The sequence below is a fragment of the Pongo abelii genome, chromosome 8, assembly GCF_028885655.2.
Source record: "Pongo abelii isolate AG06213 chromosome 8, NHGRI_mPonAbe1-v2.0_pri, whole genome shotgun sequence".
Lineage (NCBI taxonomy): Eukaryota > Metazoa > Chordata > Mammalia > Primates > Hominidae > Pongo > Pongo abelii.
In genome coordinates this window covers 52,824,851-52,840,540 of record NC_071993.2, presented here as the reverse complement: position 1 = coordinate 52,840,540, position 15,690 = coordinate 52,824,851, and the positions used below count along the sequence as shown (strand labels likewise).

Below are 15,690 nucleotides of genomic sequence, written 5' to 3'. Positions count from 1 at the left end.
CTCTGGAAAATGCTCACTTTAAAACTTTGCATGTAACTGTGCATTTTAATTACAAGGTTTTTAACATCCATTTTCTCATGTATTCTTAATTAACTCTGTGAAAGTAAACACAGCTTTTATTCTTACTCCTATAGTTACTGTGTTGGAAGTCCACCTATATGAACAAACTGTTGCAACTGAAATTTCCTGAGAACAAATCCCAAGCTCTTTCCATTAACACAAACTATATTAAGTTTAGTTCTCTTTATTTCCATTTGTTAAAGACCAGAATGTGTGAAATATGCATTATCAGATTAGAAAAACAAAACAAACATCAGAAAAAGGTTTTGCAAATTAGCATTTACTAAAATCTATGACAGAAACTAGCTCTAAAACTTCCCGTTTCAAAATTTCACTGTGTGTCCACTAAGTTCATTTTTCTGGCTGTGGACAGCAGGCCCACCCCACGCCACAGGCCCACCCCACGCCACAGGCCCACCCCACACCGCAGACCCACCATGGTCCCATGAACAGGCCAGCTGAGAGCTGCGGCCACTGCCCAGGGCTCCCTGCTCTGTGCTCGGCTGCCTGATCCAACCTGCCAGGGCTCTGCTTTCTCTATGTGTAGAAACAAAAACCAGGAGCACAAGTTGACAAAAAGCAGATTTTTATTAAACAGAGGTATAAATGTGTTTCATTTTCTAATAGATTTCTTTCACAAGTCACCTTGCTGTTTTGCTCTTCTTGAATGATCATTTTTAGACAACACTGTCTGATCGTTTTGGCTTCTCCCAAGGTTAGCCTCTGTTCACAGGCAAACTCTGACTTCTTCCTCCCACCTCCTCCTAGTCTGGCCTTCCACAACAATGCTCACCATTCTTTCACATTGACTTCAGTTTTGAAAAGGAAAGTTATCTTACAAAGTAGTATGTATAACTCCGTAATATATGAAGTGAGGCAATGATACAACCAGTTTTAAAAATAACCTTCCATGATTATTTTCATTTGCACCTACCTGCTTATTAGTAAGAATCTTTTTACATGTTTACTGCACATCCCAATTTCTCTTCTGTGAAAAACTTCTGAATATCATCATACCCTCCAACTTCTCCTCTCACCTATATTGAAAAGGGTGTGCTCTTTATCCTAACATCTATACTAGGTAATTTTCAGAATATTCCTTCAATCACCAAACAAATTTTTGAGATCCTTGTGTTGGATTTCACTATCTTAATATGAAAACCAATAATCACCTATTAAAATACAATACAGTCCAGGCACAGTGGCTAACACCTGTAATCCCAACATTTTGAGAGGCGAAGACAGGTGGATCACCTGAGGTCAGGAGTTTGAGACCAGCCTGACCAATATGGTAAAACCCCATCTCTACTAAAACTACAAAAATCAGCCAGGTGTGGTTGCGGACACCTGTAGTCCCAGCTACTTGGGAGGCTGAGGCAGGAGAATAGCTTGAACCCAGGAGGCAGAGGCTGCAGTGAGCCAAGATTGTGACACTGCACTCCAGCCTGGACAACAGAGCGAGACTCTGTCTCAAAGAAAAAAAAAAAAAAGAAAAGTAAATAGGCCGGGTGTAGTGGCTAATGCCTATAATCCCATCACTATGGGAGGCGAAGGTGGGTGGATCACCTGAGGTTGGGAGTTCAAGACCAGCCTGACCAACATGAAGAAACTCCGTCTCTACTAAAACTACAAAATTAGCTGGGTGAGGTGGCACACGCCTGTAATCCCAGATGCTCGAGAAGCTGAGGCAGGAGAATCACTTGAACCCAGGTGGTGGAGGTTGCAGGAAGTCAAGATCGCACCACTGCACTCCAGCCTGAGCAACAAGAGTGAAACTCTGTCTCAAAAAAAAAAAAAAAAAAAAAAAGCCAGGCACAGTGGCTCACGCCTGTAATCCCAGCACTTTAGGAGGCTGAGGTGGGTGGATCATGAGGTCAGGAGATGGAAACCATCCTGGCTAACATGGTGAAACCCTGTCTCTACTAAAAGTACAAAAAAAAATTAGCCAGGCGTGGTGGTGGGCACCTGTAGTCCCAGCTACTCGGGAGGCTGACGCAGAAGAACAGCATGAACCCAAGAGGCGGAGCCTGCAGTGAGCTGAGACTGCGCTACTGCACTCCAGCCTGGGCAACTGAGCAAGACTCCATCTCAAGAAAAAAAAAAGAAAAGTAAATAAATACAATACAATACAATACAGCTAATACGATTTACCTAAGAAGCTGTTGTATGAGCTGAACCAGAAGCAAACACTGTTTGCCAGAAGACTCACAGATCCCCGTATTAACAAGGTCTTTATCCAATGGAGTCCTCCTTCTATGAAATGTTGAGTCATTCGCTTCCTGTTCATCCATTTCTTTTTCCTTCTGTGCTTCTTTTTTGGCTTCAATATCCTGTAATTCATAAACAGAAATTGTTTACAAGTGATCTCATTACCAGGTGTGAAGACACACAGGCTGGCTGAGCCCTGACCCCAGCGCCAAGCTATCCCAGCCCCTGTGGCTAATGCGCACACCTACCCACAGGCCCCCACTTGCCCTGCTGGAAACCCCAACTCAGTTGTGCAGTTTCAAACAGTGTCTTCTTTTTACAGATCCAAGGTCCAGGCTGCCTCTGCTGATGCTCTCCAGCCTCCTTCTGTGAAGTCCCCAAAATTGTGAACTCTGCTACTGGCTCTCACAAAACCCAATGTGATCTGCCCCACACATGCAGCATCCAGCTGCTTTGTAAGGACAAGAAGAAGCTGTAATTCTCACACACACTGGTTCAAATGTAAATGGCAAAGCCACTTGGGGAAACTATGAACACACACTTACCCCAGGACCTAACAAATTCCACTCCAAGTGTTTACCCAAAGGGAGAACATACGTTCACTAAAGTACTTGTTCACAGCACAATCGTGGCAGCTCTACATGGCCAAAAACCAGAAAGCCTGGGCTCGGTGGCTCACACTTGTAATCTCAACACTTTGGGAGGCCAAGGTGGGGGATCACTTGAGCCCAGGAGTTCAAGACCAGCCTGTGCAACACAGTAACACCTTGTCTCTACAACAAAATCAAAAAACTAGCCAGGCATGGTGACATGTCTGTGGTCCCTGCAACACAGGAGGCTGAGTTGGGAGGATCATTTGAGCCTAGGAGGACAAGGCTGCAGTGACCCAACATCAGGTCACTGCATCCAGCCTGGGTGACAGAGCAAGACCCTGTCTCAAAAAAAAAACAAACAAAAAAAGGAAACAAAACCCAAAAACAATTAAATGTCCTTCAATAGGAGAATGAACTAACAGTACTACACCTACAAAATGGAACACTTCCCAATAATAAAAACAAAGTCATAATACACACAACAGTGAGCGAATCTGAAAATCATTCTCCAAAGAAAACAGGAAGGAGTGCATACTATACAGTTATATTGCTGCGACACTCAGAGCAGGCAAAATGAATCTAATCTGAGGGCAGGGGAGTATCCTGGCTGCAAGTGCCAAGGGCACAGGGATCTTTCCGGGTGATAGGAATGGTCTACATGAGGAACAGGTTACCTGTTAACTTCACTGAAACAGACAACCTGCAGTATTTTCTCATAATTAAATCATATCTCCATAATTTTTAAAATTAGCACACAAAATAATTTTAATTTAAAAAATACTTGGATATGATGAAAGTTTAATGTTTTACTGTTTTCAGTTATTCTTCACATGTGTGAGTGTAGTATTTCTGATCTCAGCGCACCACCAGGTCACGTGTGCCTCCAAGGCCATACCTGGATCTCTGCCATAATGGCTGTGTGTAAGGCTGACTCCAACCCTCCAGCAGCCATGAAGCTGCCCACCAGAAGATCAATCATGAATCGACGACTGGACTATGTTCACTTCATTGCCTGAAACTGAAATAGAAAGTGTGTGCCAATTTGAGTGAAACGCCATCCCCTCCCAACACCCTGACCCCATGCCCTCTCCTGTTCCTTCCCCAAGCCCACCTGCGCAGGGCAAGAGAGCAGAGAGTGCCTGGGCCTGCTTCTTGGCGGTGGGCAGCAGCACAGACCAGCTGCTCTGCAGCATGGCCTGGGAGGCCGACTGCACAGTGCTCAGCATGCCCGCGCTGCTGGCCAGGGTCACCACCGTCTGCTTCAGGCTGTTCAGGAGGACGCTGCCCAGACCTAAACCAAGGAATTCTGGGTCAACCTGGTGACTAATGGCAGCATGCAACTGAAAGGAGAAAAACAATTTTCACTTAGAACACCTAAAAATGAATGAATTTCAAAGTCTTATTAAACACTGAATAAAACTCAATTTGAAGTATTATTTAAATAGACAAAATAACTTCTCAGTTTATGTATTTTTAAAAACTGGACTAAAAATACTCTTACCCACAATAGTTGAAGTATTTTCTAGAGGAATTTTTTTAACCCCACCATGAACACGTATATGGAAAAACTCAAGATCAGCAGAGGAGCTAAACAACTAGCAACAGCAACCTCCACCCCGCCCCAACAATCTGCACCAAACACAGAAATAATGGCTACAACGTAACCACAAAAGCTGCCACAGGTGGTGGCTCATGCCTGTAATCCCAGCACTTTGGGAGGCGGAGGTGGGAAGATCACTTGAGATCAGGAGTTCAAGATCAGCCTGGCCAACATGATGAAACCCCAAGTCTATAAAAAATCAGCCAGGTGTGATGGTACACACCTGTAGTCCCAGCTACTTGGGAGGCTGAGGCAGGAGAATCACTTGAACCTGGCAGGCCAAGACAGCACCACTGCATTCCAGCCTAGGTGACAAAGTGACACCCCGTCTAAAAAAAAAAAAAGCTGCTAAAAATTAGATTGCGGAGCTGAGAGTACACAAGGGAACTCCTCAAATGCAAAACCGAAATTCACAGGGGCACACACAGCAGGAGTCAAGAGGTTCCGGGCTGTGAAAGCAGAGCCAAGCCACCAGGCTTCAGCACAACTCCCACACGGGAATGCACACAAGGACCCACTGAACCCGAGCTTTCTGCAGAAGGCTGGGAGCCACTCAGGATCACCTGCCTGCCAACCAACCACAGCCAGGGGGCAACACACTCCCCATCCCAGGCTTTGGGTAGCAAGAGGCACCATGAGAAATCAGAGACCCGGCCTTGCCCTGTGAGTAGAAGTGAAATCAAAAGCACACCACTCCTCTAGGTATAGATATCACAGGTCAGGAAATGAGCACCGAAACTCACCTAGAGTCTGTGAAACCCACAGAACCCTCAGAACCCCGGAGAGGCCAATGCAAAACCATACACTGGGACACCCCGACAGCCTAAGACATACACAAGGCCACGCCCCACAGCACTGACCAGAACAGAAACATCACTGCAACCCAGGAGGGCAGCAAACACCTGGGGCGCACCCATGCAAACGCCAGGACGCCACAGGTATGGTGATAAATGAGTGCTACAGAGGACTAGAGGAGAAGCACGCTCCAGACCTCCGCTCAGTTCATTACTGCAACTAAACACTACACTCAGTTCTGTACATTCTAGAAGCAGGGCAAAAAGGGGAGGGGCTGAAAGAGGGACACAATGAGTTGTTACACAGAAACCACTGTAATAAAAGGGAAAAATTACTATGTCGAGAAAACCGTGGTTCTTGTCATTAAGTTATAGGGTTTTATTACAAAGACGAAGAAAAGATGATGATCAAAGACTTCAGCTTTAGTTTTGCCAGGGAGGAAGACTTTTGTAGCTTTTATTTTGACCCTAACCATAACCTTCATGGTGAGGAAAGGAAGGTATTGCTGTAGGGAGCTGAGCTTACTAAGTAGATCAAGCTTGTCCAACCCACAGCCCGAGGGCAGCATGTGGCCCAGGATGGCTTTGAATGTGGCCCAAAAGTAAACTTTCTTAAAACATTATGAGATATTTTTGGGAATTTTTTAAAGCTCATCAGCTATCGTTAGTGTATTTTATGTGCAGCCCAAGACAATTCTTCTCCAGTGTGGCCCAGGGAAACCAAAAGACTTGGCCCTCCTGGAGCAGGATTTTCACAGTACAGAGGAGAGACACGCCAGCACTGGTCTCTCAGCTGAGCGCTGTCTCTCTCCATCACCTGTGATCTCACCCAGTCTTTTCTCCACACACAACAACAGTAAAACAGTAAGAATGCCAACAAACTGATTATAGCAAAAATAACATGATCCATATACACTCTTCCTGCATGTGGAGGCTGACTTCCAGGACAAACATAATATAACCAGATCAAGTTTTTTAAGCCTCATGTCCATTATTAGCACATTACAATCTTACTTTAAAATACTTCACCAAACAGGCTAAAACCCATGCCCTTCAAAATACATAAAACTTCTTACAAATCCCTAAGACACTTATAAAAGGAGCAAGAAGAAGGGAAATCACGAATACCTGAAGTCGGGGAAGATTCAGCGCTGCCACAGCCACGCACTCTTTCTCCTGGGGTGGGGGCCAGTCCACAGAGCCATCCATCCCCTCACTCACCTGCCACAGCAGGAGATCCAGCTGCTCAAAAGTCACTGAGCAAATGTCCACCACAAAAGGGACATGGAGGCCAATGGATCACTCAAAACACGATGACCAAGCACAGCTCTAAGAGGAAACGCAGCAATCTGAAATGAATCTCCAAATGCAGCTGCTGGTCTGTTCCACAGGAGTCACCAGCGTGTGTGATGGAGCTGCCTTATGTTATTACCTATCATCCCTCGAACTGCCCAGTCCAAAGGCATTCGTGGGTGTCTAGCTCACACACTATCAGCTTCCAATTTTCCCGCCCATTTCACTAGCCCCATCTCATTTGGCCATACCTAAAAAAGTAAAAGCATTTTAAAAAATCTTTTCACTCTCAAAATGATTAATGCACATTAATGGATGGCAGTGAGGATCTCCATCCACTTGAAGTGGTATAATAGCAACTCTAACTACACAATGAATTGTTAGACACATATAACACACACACTACCTTTCATAGTGACAGAACAAGTAATCCGCAAAAATCTAGAACTGTAGAACACCATCAATAAACTGGATCTAATTTATAGAACATTGCACCCAACAACAGCAAAATGCATATACTTTTTTTTTTTTTTTGAGACACAGTCTCGCTCTGTTGCCCAGGCTAGAGTGCAGTGGCACGATCTCAGCTCACTGCAAGCTCTGCCTCCCGGGTTCATGCCATTCTCCTACCTCAGCCTCCCAAGTAGCTGGGACTATGGGTGCTCACCACCACGCCTAATTTTTTTTTTTTTTTTGTATTTTTAGTAGAGACGGGGTTTCACCGTGTTAGCCAGGATGGTCTCGATCTCCTGACCTCGTGATCTGCCCTCCTCGGCCTCCCAAAGTGCTGGGATTACAGGCTTCAGCCACCGCGCCCGGACCATACATGTACTTTTTAAGCACATACAGAATGTTCGCTAAGAGAGAACATATCCTGACATATAAATCTTAACAAATTTAAAAGAAATGAAATCATATGCAGTTTGTTCTCCAATCACAATGGTATTAAACTAGAAGTCATTAACAGAACAATCTGCAAACACTTCAAAATTAAACAACATACTTAATAATCCATGGGTCAGGCCGGGTGCAGTGGCTCATGCGTGTAATCCCAACACTGTGGGGGGCCAAGGTGGGGGAATCACCTGAGGCCAGGAGTTCAAGATCAGCCTGGCCAACATGGAGAAACCCCATCTCTACTGAAAATACAAAAAAATTAGCCGGGCATGGTGGTGGGTGCCTGTTGTCCCAGCTAATCAGGAGGCTGAGGCAGGAGAATTGCTTGAACCCAGGAGACAGAGTTTGCAGTGAGCCGAGACCATGTCATTGCACTCCAGCCTGGGCAACAACAGTGAAACTCCATCTTGAAAAAAAAAAATAATAATAATAATCCATGGGTCAAAGAACAATTCTCAGGAGAAATTAGAAAATGTTTTGAACATAAATTAAAATGCACCAAAATTTGTGGGTTTAATTAAAGCACTGCTTAGAGAAAAATTTATAGCATCAAATCATTATATATTACAAAAAAGGTCTAAATCAGCAATCTAAGTTTCCACCTTAAGAAACTAGAAAAAGAGCAAAGTGAACGCAAAACAAGCCAAAGGGACAAATGACAAGATAAAAGCAGAAACCAATGAGATTGAAAGCAAAAAAACAAGCAAAAAATTAATGAAACTTAAATATTGTTCTTTGAAAAGATCAACGAAATTGAAAAACTCTAGCAAAATTGACAAACAAAAAAACAGAAAAGATACAAATTATCAGTATCAGGAATGAATGAAGGGACATCACTGCAGGCCCCACAGACTTGAGATGGTTAGCAAGAGAATACTAAGGAAAACTTGACATGTAAAAATCAGACAACTTAGATGAAATAAAGCAATGTCTGAGTGCTACAAACCAGGAAAATCCTCCTAGAAACAAACAGGTCACATGAATAGGTCTATATCTGTTAAAGAAAGTGAATTTGTAAAATCTTTTTTTTTTTTTTTGAGCCGGAGTTTTGCTCTTGTTGCCCAAGCTGGAGGGCAACGACATGATCTCGGCTCACTGCAATCTCTGCTTCCTGGGTTCAAGTGATTCTCCTGCCTTAGCCTCCTGAGTAGCTGGGACTACAGGCGCCTGCCACCAAGCTCAACTAATTTTTTGTATTTTTAGTAGAAACGGGGTTTCACCATGTTAGCCAGGCCGGTCTCAAACTCCTGACCTTAGAATGCCAAGTATTCTAAGTATAGGGATGTAAACAAGGCCTTATCAGTTTTGCTATGCTACGCTCAGAAAAGGTACCTGTTTATCACCTGAAGTCCCAGGAAACACCTACTGAACTCTATAATACAGAAGAGATTATTTAATATAAACCCAATATGTAAAATATAAAAACATAAATTTTAAAAGCCTAGGAAATAGCTATCCTATTCATGTAAGTGAGCATAACATTATTTTCATTCCTGGGTAAGCTGACAGTGTAGCTTATTCATTCATGACACCTCCATTTGGAGAAGGGCTGACCCTGTTTTTAACAGGTTAGCAAGAGCCTAGAAACAACATTAGCCAACTTGCGATACACAATGTTGCAGCCTTACCCAGGATATCCTGGATAGGTGGGATAGGGTGGTCCCTGGGCCTGTGGAGGAGGAGCTGAGCCAGGCGTTTGTGATGGAGCTGGTGCAGCAGTCCCAGCCCCCACTGGAGTTGGAGCAGCAGCAGCAGGAGCTCAATTTGCTGGAAGCACAGGTGGTGGAGGCCTGGCTGGGGGCTGGGGTTTAGTAGGCTATAAGAAAAAGTCAGCATTGACTATAAAATGTTTCATTTTTCTCTCAAATTGCTATTAATTAAAATTAATAAGGACATATGAGAAACTCTAGAATCCAACCAAATATATTTTTAATTCCCATTCTTAAATACCGGCTTATTACTACAGAAATATATCATAGTTGAATAATTCTCCAGTCTGTGGAAACTCCATAGCCACTGCTCTTTTCCTGGTGCCTAATATTTAATAATTTACTGCTTCCTCCAGTGGTTGGACATTTGAGGTGGAAGGAAGCAGCACAGGTACTGCTTACTACCATCATCTCCTCCTAGTCCCCAAACTTTATATGAAAAATGTCAAACACCAGAAAAGTTTAAAAGAATAGTATATAAAATAATCACACATCTACCAATGAAATTCAACAACTATTAACATTTGCCATTTCTGCTTTATCTATAACTACATCCATATATATTTGCAGAATCGCTTGAAAGTAGTTGCAAATTTCATGACACTAGCCCTAAAGACTTCAGCACTCAAGTTCTCATAAGGATATTCTCCTACATAATCACAGTACCATTTTCATCCTTAAAAAACTAATGCTATTCCCTAATGTCATCAAAAATCCACTCCAAATTCAATTTTCCCCTAATTAACATAAAAAAGCTCATATAGCTATTTTTATAAACCAAAAGCAAATAAAGTTCATATACTGCATTTGATTATAAGGAAACTTTCATCTCTTTTCATCTAGAATATGCCTCTTTTTAAAAAAATCTATGACATTCACTTTTAGAAATGATCAACTCAGTTATTTCATATAAATGTCCCATGTGATAGATTTGTCCAATTGTTTCCTAATAGCATAATTTAACTTCTTATTTTATCATTTGTTTTATTTGCTGTAAACAGAAAGCTTAAGGGCTTGATTAGATTCAGGTTAAGCATTTTTTTGGTCAAGAATTCTTGAACGATGCTGTGTTCTACATATTGCAAAATATCAGAAGGTTGGTTACCTGATGCAGGTGGTAACCACTAGATCCTTCCTATGTAAATCATGTTTTATCCATTAGAACAAGTAATCATCATTAATGTAAAACCTCTGTTTAAAATATTTATTTGCCTACTAACCGGCATGGTTCTTGGTGCTGGAGTTGGAGGAGGTGGTGCATGTCCTCCTGCTGGCGAGGACTGATACGCAGGTGTAGGAATTGAAGGAGCACTCGGTTCTCTGGCAATGCTTTGTTGCAAGTCCCTTATCAAAGACAGAGTGTTAAAAATTAACATGATAGAAAAAAATTAACACACATAAAATACCAGCTTTTCTTTTCTTCATACATGAAACATAGAAAATGGATTCCAAACAATGATGGTATTTTAAAATATATTACATTTCAAATTAGTACAGCAACTATGGAAAACAGTATGGAGGTCCCTCAAAAAACTAAAACTAGATCTACCATATGATCCAGCAATCCCACCGCTGGGTATATATCCTAAAGAAAGGATATCCATATATTGAAGAGATATCTGTATTCCCATGTTTATTGCAGCACTTCCAATAGCCAAGATATGAATGCAACCTAAGTGTCCATCAGCAGATAAATGGATATAGTGTAGTATATATATGCAATGGAATATTATTCAGCCATAAAAAAAATAATGAAATTCTGTCATTTGCAGCAACATGGATGGAACTGGAGGACATTATGATGAGTGAAATAAGCCAGGCACAGAAAGACAAATATTGCATATCCTTATCCATATGTGTGAGCTAAAAACAAGGAGACAGAGTAGAATGATGGTTACCAGAGTTAAGGAAGAGTAGGGCGTGGGGATGAAGAGAGGTTGGATAATAGGTACAAAAATACAGTCAGAGAGAATAAATAAGTTCTAGTGTTTAATAGCACCATAGGGTGATGACAGTTAATGATAACTTATTGTATATTTCAAAATAGCTAGAAGAGAAGATTTGGAATGTTCCCAACACAAAGAAATGATAAACGTTTGAGATGAATATCCTAATTACCTTGATTTGATTATTATGCATTGTATTCATGTATCAAAATATCACATGTGCCCCACAAATATGTGATGAATATCCTAATTACCCTGATTTGATTATTAAACATTGTATTCATGATCAAAGTATCACATGTACCCCATAATATGTATAATTATTTATCAATATAACAAAAACTGAAAAAAATAAAATATACTACATTTCTATTCTTGACTAGAATCTAAATCCTCTTTCTTCCTATTGTTTAATAAAATGAAGTTGTATCTTTTTTCTATTTCTGAAGACTAGGGGGAAAAGTAAACATTTTCAGAGATCACAGTTACAGCTAGAGTAAGAAACATGTCAAACTGGGCAAGTAATCCTAGAAGACTGCCCACCCTCTAATAAAAGGTAGTCCCTGGATTTAAAAAACTCCTAACATCATCTATCTAAAAGTTATCAGAAAACTACAATGACTCATAGTTATGTAGCTAATGTTTTAATCACTGTATCAGTGTTTATACAAAATAAAACAGGTGAAAAGGCTAATCTTTTATGCAAACCATTATGCAAATTTCTGGATAAAAACTTTCTGAAGATATTCAAAGAAATGTGGCATTGAGATATTTTATATTAAAAGATAACACATTACCTGTAACTAAGGTAAACTCATGAAAGATATATTGCTGAAAATACTATTACAATTCAGTATTAAAAATTAGAAAATTTTGTCTCCTCTAACAGTAAATTGAAATTTATCCCAAAATCACACTAAACAATACCTAAGGTAAAATGCACTCCACGTAATACATGAGGTCAATCATCTTTTTACTGCACTGATCAATGTACACAAAGAAGTAAATATGACATGTCCCAAAACGTCTGAGACAGTACCTTTTGCCCTGATTTAACAATTAACAGCAAAGCCCCACATTGTCCGCATCCAACCTTCCCTCTCAAGAAGGGCCCCAGTCACTCCAGATATAAAGAAAACTAGTATACATTCATCAAAAAAACAAACAAAACTACTTCTTAATATAAGTAAATAACTGCTTACAAAATAAATAAGTTTTTAATCAATATCAAAATTCTAAAAGGCCAGATTTTGAAATATCTAAAATATATATGTATATTATAAAGCTTTAACACAATACTTTTCCTTTGATAAACCCTAGGGATGGTTGCAGTAAATAACACATTTATAGAGCAAATGATAATTTCCTAGCCACTTATAAAATATATAAATCAATGCTATTAAATAAAACCAATAATGTAAAAGAGCAAAAAGATTTAAAATAAAATGCCACCAGTATTCCTATACCCAACAACCTGACACTAGTATTCAAACCATTAGTAAAAAGAAAGTAAAGCTCAGAGTAAAACATTCATTCTTCTTAAACGCTTTAAATTTCTGATGAAAGATTTCAATGAAAACAGAAATTAAAAAGCAAAGCGTCCAGCTAATAAGTATATAAAAAGGACATATTAGTCACCAGGAAAATGAAAATTAAAATCATACAATGAGATAATACTACAAACCCAGCAGAATAGCTAAGGGCAAAAATGTGGAGCAACCAGCACTCTCATATATTGCTAGGAGGAATATAAATTAGTACAGTCACGTTGGAAAACTATTTGACAATATTAACTAAGCATACACATACCCTTTGACCTAGATATATACCCAACAGCACTGCATATAACATGCTCACCAAAAGCATGTACTGTCTAATACAGTAACCATTAGCCACATATGGCTATCAAACATTTGAAATGTGGCTAGTCTGAATTGAGATGTGTTGTAAGTATAAAATACATATTAAGCCGGGCTCGGTGGCTCACGCCTGTAATCCCAGCACTTTGGGAGACCGAGGCAGGTGGATCACGAGGTCAGGAGTTCAAGACCAGTCTGGCCAAGATGGTGAAACCCCCATCTCTACTAAAAATACAAAAATTAGCTGGGCTTGGTGGTGGGTGTTTGTAATCCCAGCTACTCAGGAGGCTGAGGCAGAGAATTGCTTGAACCCGGGAGGCGGAGGTTGCAGTGAGCCGAGATCATGCCACTGCACTCCAGCCTGAGCAACAGAGCAAGACTCCGTCTCACCAAAAAAAAAAAAAAAAAAAAAAATACAGATTAGATTTCTAACACTTAGCATGGAAAAAAAGTAAAATATCTCTCATTTGTAATTTTACATTGATTATATGTTAAAATAATACTTTGGACATACTGGGTTAAATGAAATATTGAAATTAATTTCACCTGTTTTTTTAAACTATGGCTACTACAAATTTTACATTTTCAATTGCATATGTCACTGCATAGTACTTCACCATATAGATGTAGTTTTATTTAACCAGAACCAGACATTTGACTTGTTTCCATATTTTCACTGCTACCAGCAATACTGGACAGCAGTGATTTACAACATTCATGCCAGCACTATTTATAAAAGCTCAAAACTGGCAACTACTCAAAATATTCAACAGTAGAATAAATAACTTGTATATTCACATAATAAAATATATGCAGAAATGAGAATAAAAGATCTACAAATACACACAACTATACTGATAAATCTCACAAATATAATGTAGAATAAAAGCCAGTCATGGAAGAGTACGTAATATGTAATTCTATTTATATACAATGCAAAAACAGGAGAAAGGAATCTATGTTCCTACAAGTTAGGATAGCGGTTGCCCTGGAAGAGAAAGATAAAGACTGACTGACTGGGTGGATGCATTAACAATGCTTTTAGGGTGCTGAGAATTTTCTGTGTATTGATCTAAGTGCTGGTTGCCTGGGTGTACTCAGTTTGTGAATATTCAACAAGATATACACTTATGTATACTTTTCCGGTATACATTATATCCAGTAAGATTTCAAAGGATTTTGGCCTTCAGTATTAACAATGACTTTAACAAAATAAACTCTCAGATATTCAAAAGCTAATATTATTATATGGCCTACTTTTCCATCTTTCATTCACCTTTCAATCACTGAGCTGAAAATACTTTGACAAGTGTAAATAAAATATACACTTGTTTACAACAAACCCGATTTTTAAATTAGATATATGATATATAAAATATTTTAAATGACGATATTCCAATCTTTCTTCCTTAGAATATCCAGAGCTTCCTTGTGCATAAACAAGCCAATTTCTATATTTATTATTTTCTTCCTTTTTACACAAAGCATACTCTACACACCGTTCTGTGTCTTTTTACCATAACTATCTTGGAGATCTTTCCATATCAGTAAATTGAAAACATCCTGTTTTTTAAAATAGCTGCACAGCATTTCACTATACAAGTACAGCTTTATTTCACCAGCCCTGGTCACTTTATTTGTTTCTACTTTTTTACTGCTATTTGCAATGTAGAAATGAATAAGCTCATAAATATGTCATTTCTAGCATATTCTAATATATCCTCAGAATAGACTCCCAAAAACAGAATACTGGATTCAAGGATGTTTGAATTTGTAGTCTTATTCTTTACAGCTAAACTGCCCAACACAAGGATTGCATCATTGGGTATTCTCACGGCAATGTATAAAATCTATTTCTCCAACATGTGACAACAAAGCATGTTATCAAACTTTCAGATTCTTGCCAATCTGAAAAATGTTACTTCAGACTAATTTTGATTTGCATTTTATAATGAATGAGGGTATTCATTTTTTTTTTCATTTATTTAAGGGCCATTTGTATTTCTTTGTCTGCAAAATTCTGTTTGCGTCTTTTCCTCAGTTTTCTATGGGGTTTTCTTCTCGTTCATTTCTAGGAGTTCTTTTCTAAATAAAGTAAATTAGCCTTTTGCCTGTGAATAAGTTTCAAATACTGGATTCCCAATTTGTCACATCCTGACTCTGTTTATCATATTTCTATGAGAAACTTATTCCTTTCTTTTTTTTAATGGCTTCTGGATTTTAAGTAGGAGTTATTAGATCCTGCCCATCCCAGCTTTATTAAGGAATTCTCCTCCATTCTATTTTACACCTTATATTTCATTTACAAATTTCAAGATTGGTCCACTCAGAACTTACTCTGGTATAAAGATAACTTTTATTTTCTAAATGGCTGGGCAGTTGTCCACAACCTCTTCTGGTTGGTTAAAGATCTTTTACACTAAATTCACATATGCATTGGAATCTATTTCTATTTTCTATTCTGTCTTTGTCTAATCATGTACCAGTACCGCTGTGTTTTCATTAAAGATGGTATTATATACCTTAATATCTGGTAGAACTAGTATCCCTTCACTACTCTTTTTATTGTTTTCCTGGCTGACCTTGTTTCTTTTTCTACTTGAACTTTAGGATCAACTTGTCTGATTCCAAATGAAAAGCTGATTTTTTTTTAATCAAAAGCATGTTGAATGCATGTTTCTTTCTTTTTTTTTTTTTTTTTTTGAGATGGAGTCTCACTCTGTTGCCCAGG

General features: G+C 39.4%; 1 pseudogene; it reads right to left on the bottom strand.

Annotated features, from left to right (window-relative positions):
* Nucleotides 1-9,054: 9,054 nt before the first annotated feature.
* The window catches only part of LOC100439589 (programmed cell death 6-interacting protein-like), a 34,952-nt pseudogene continuing 28,316 nt past the window's right edge, over nt 9,055-15,690 (bottom strand).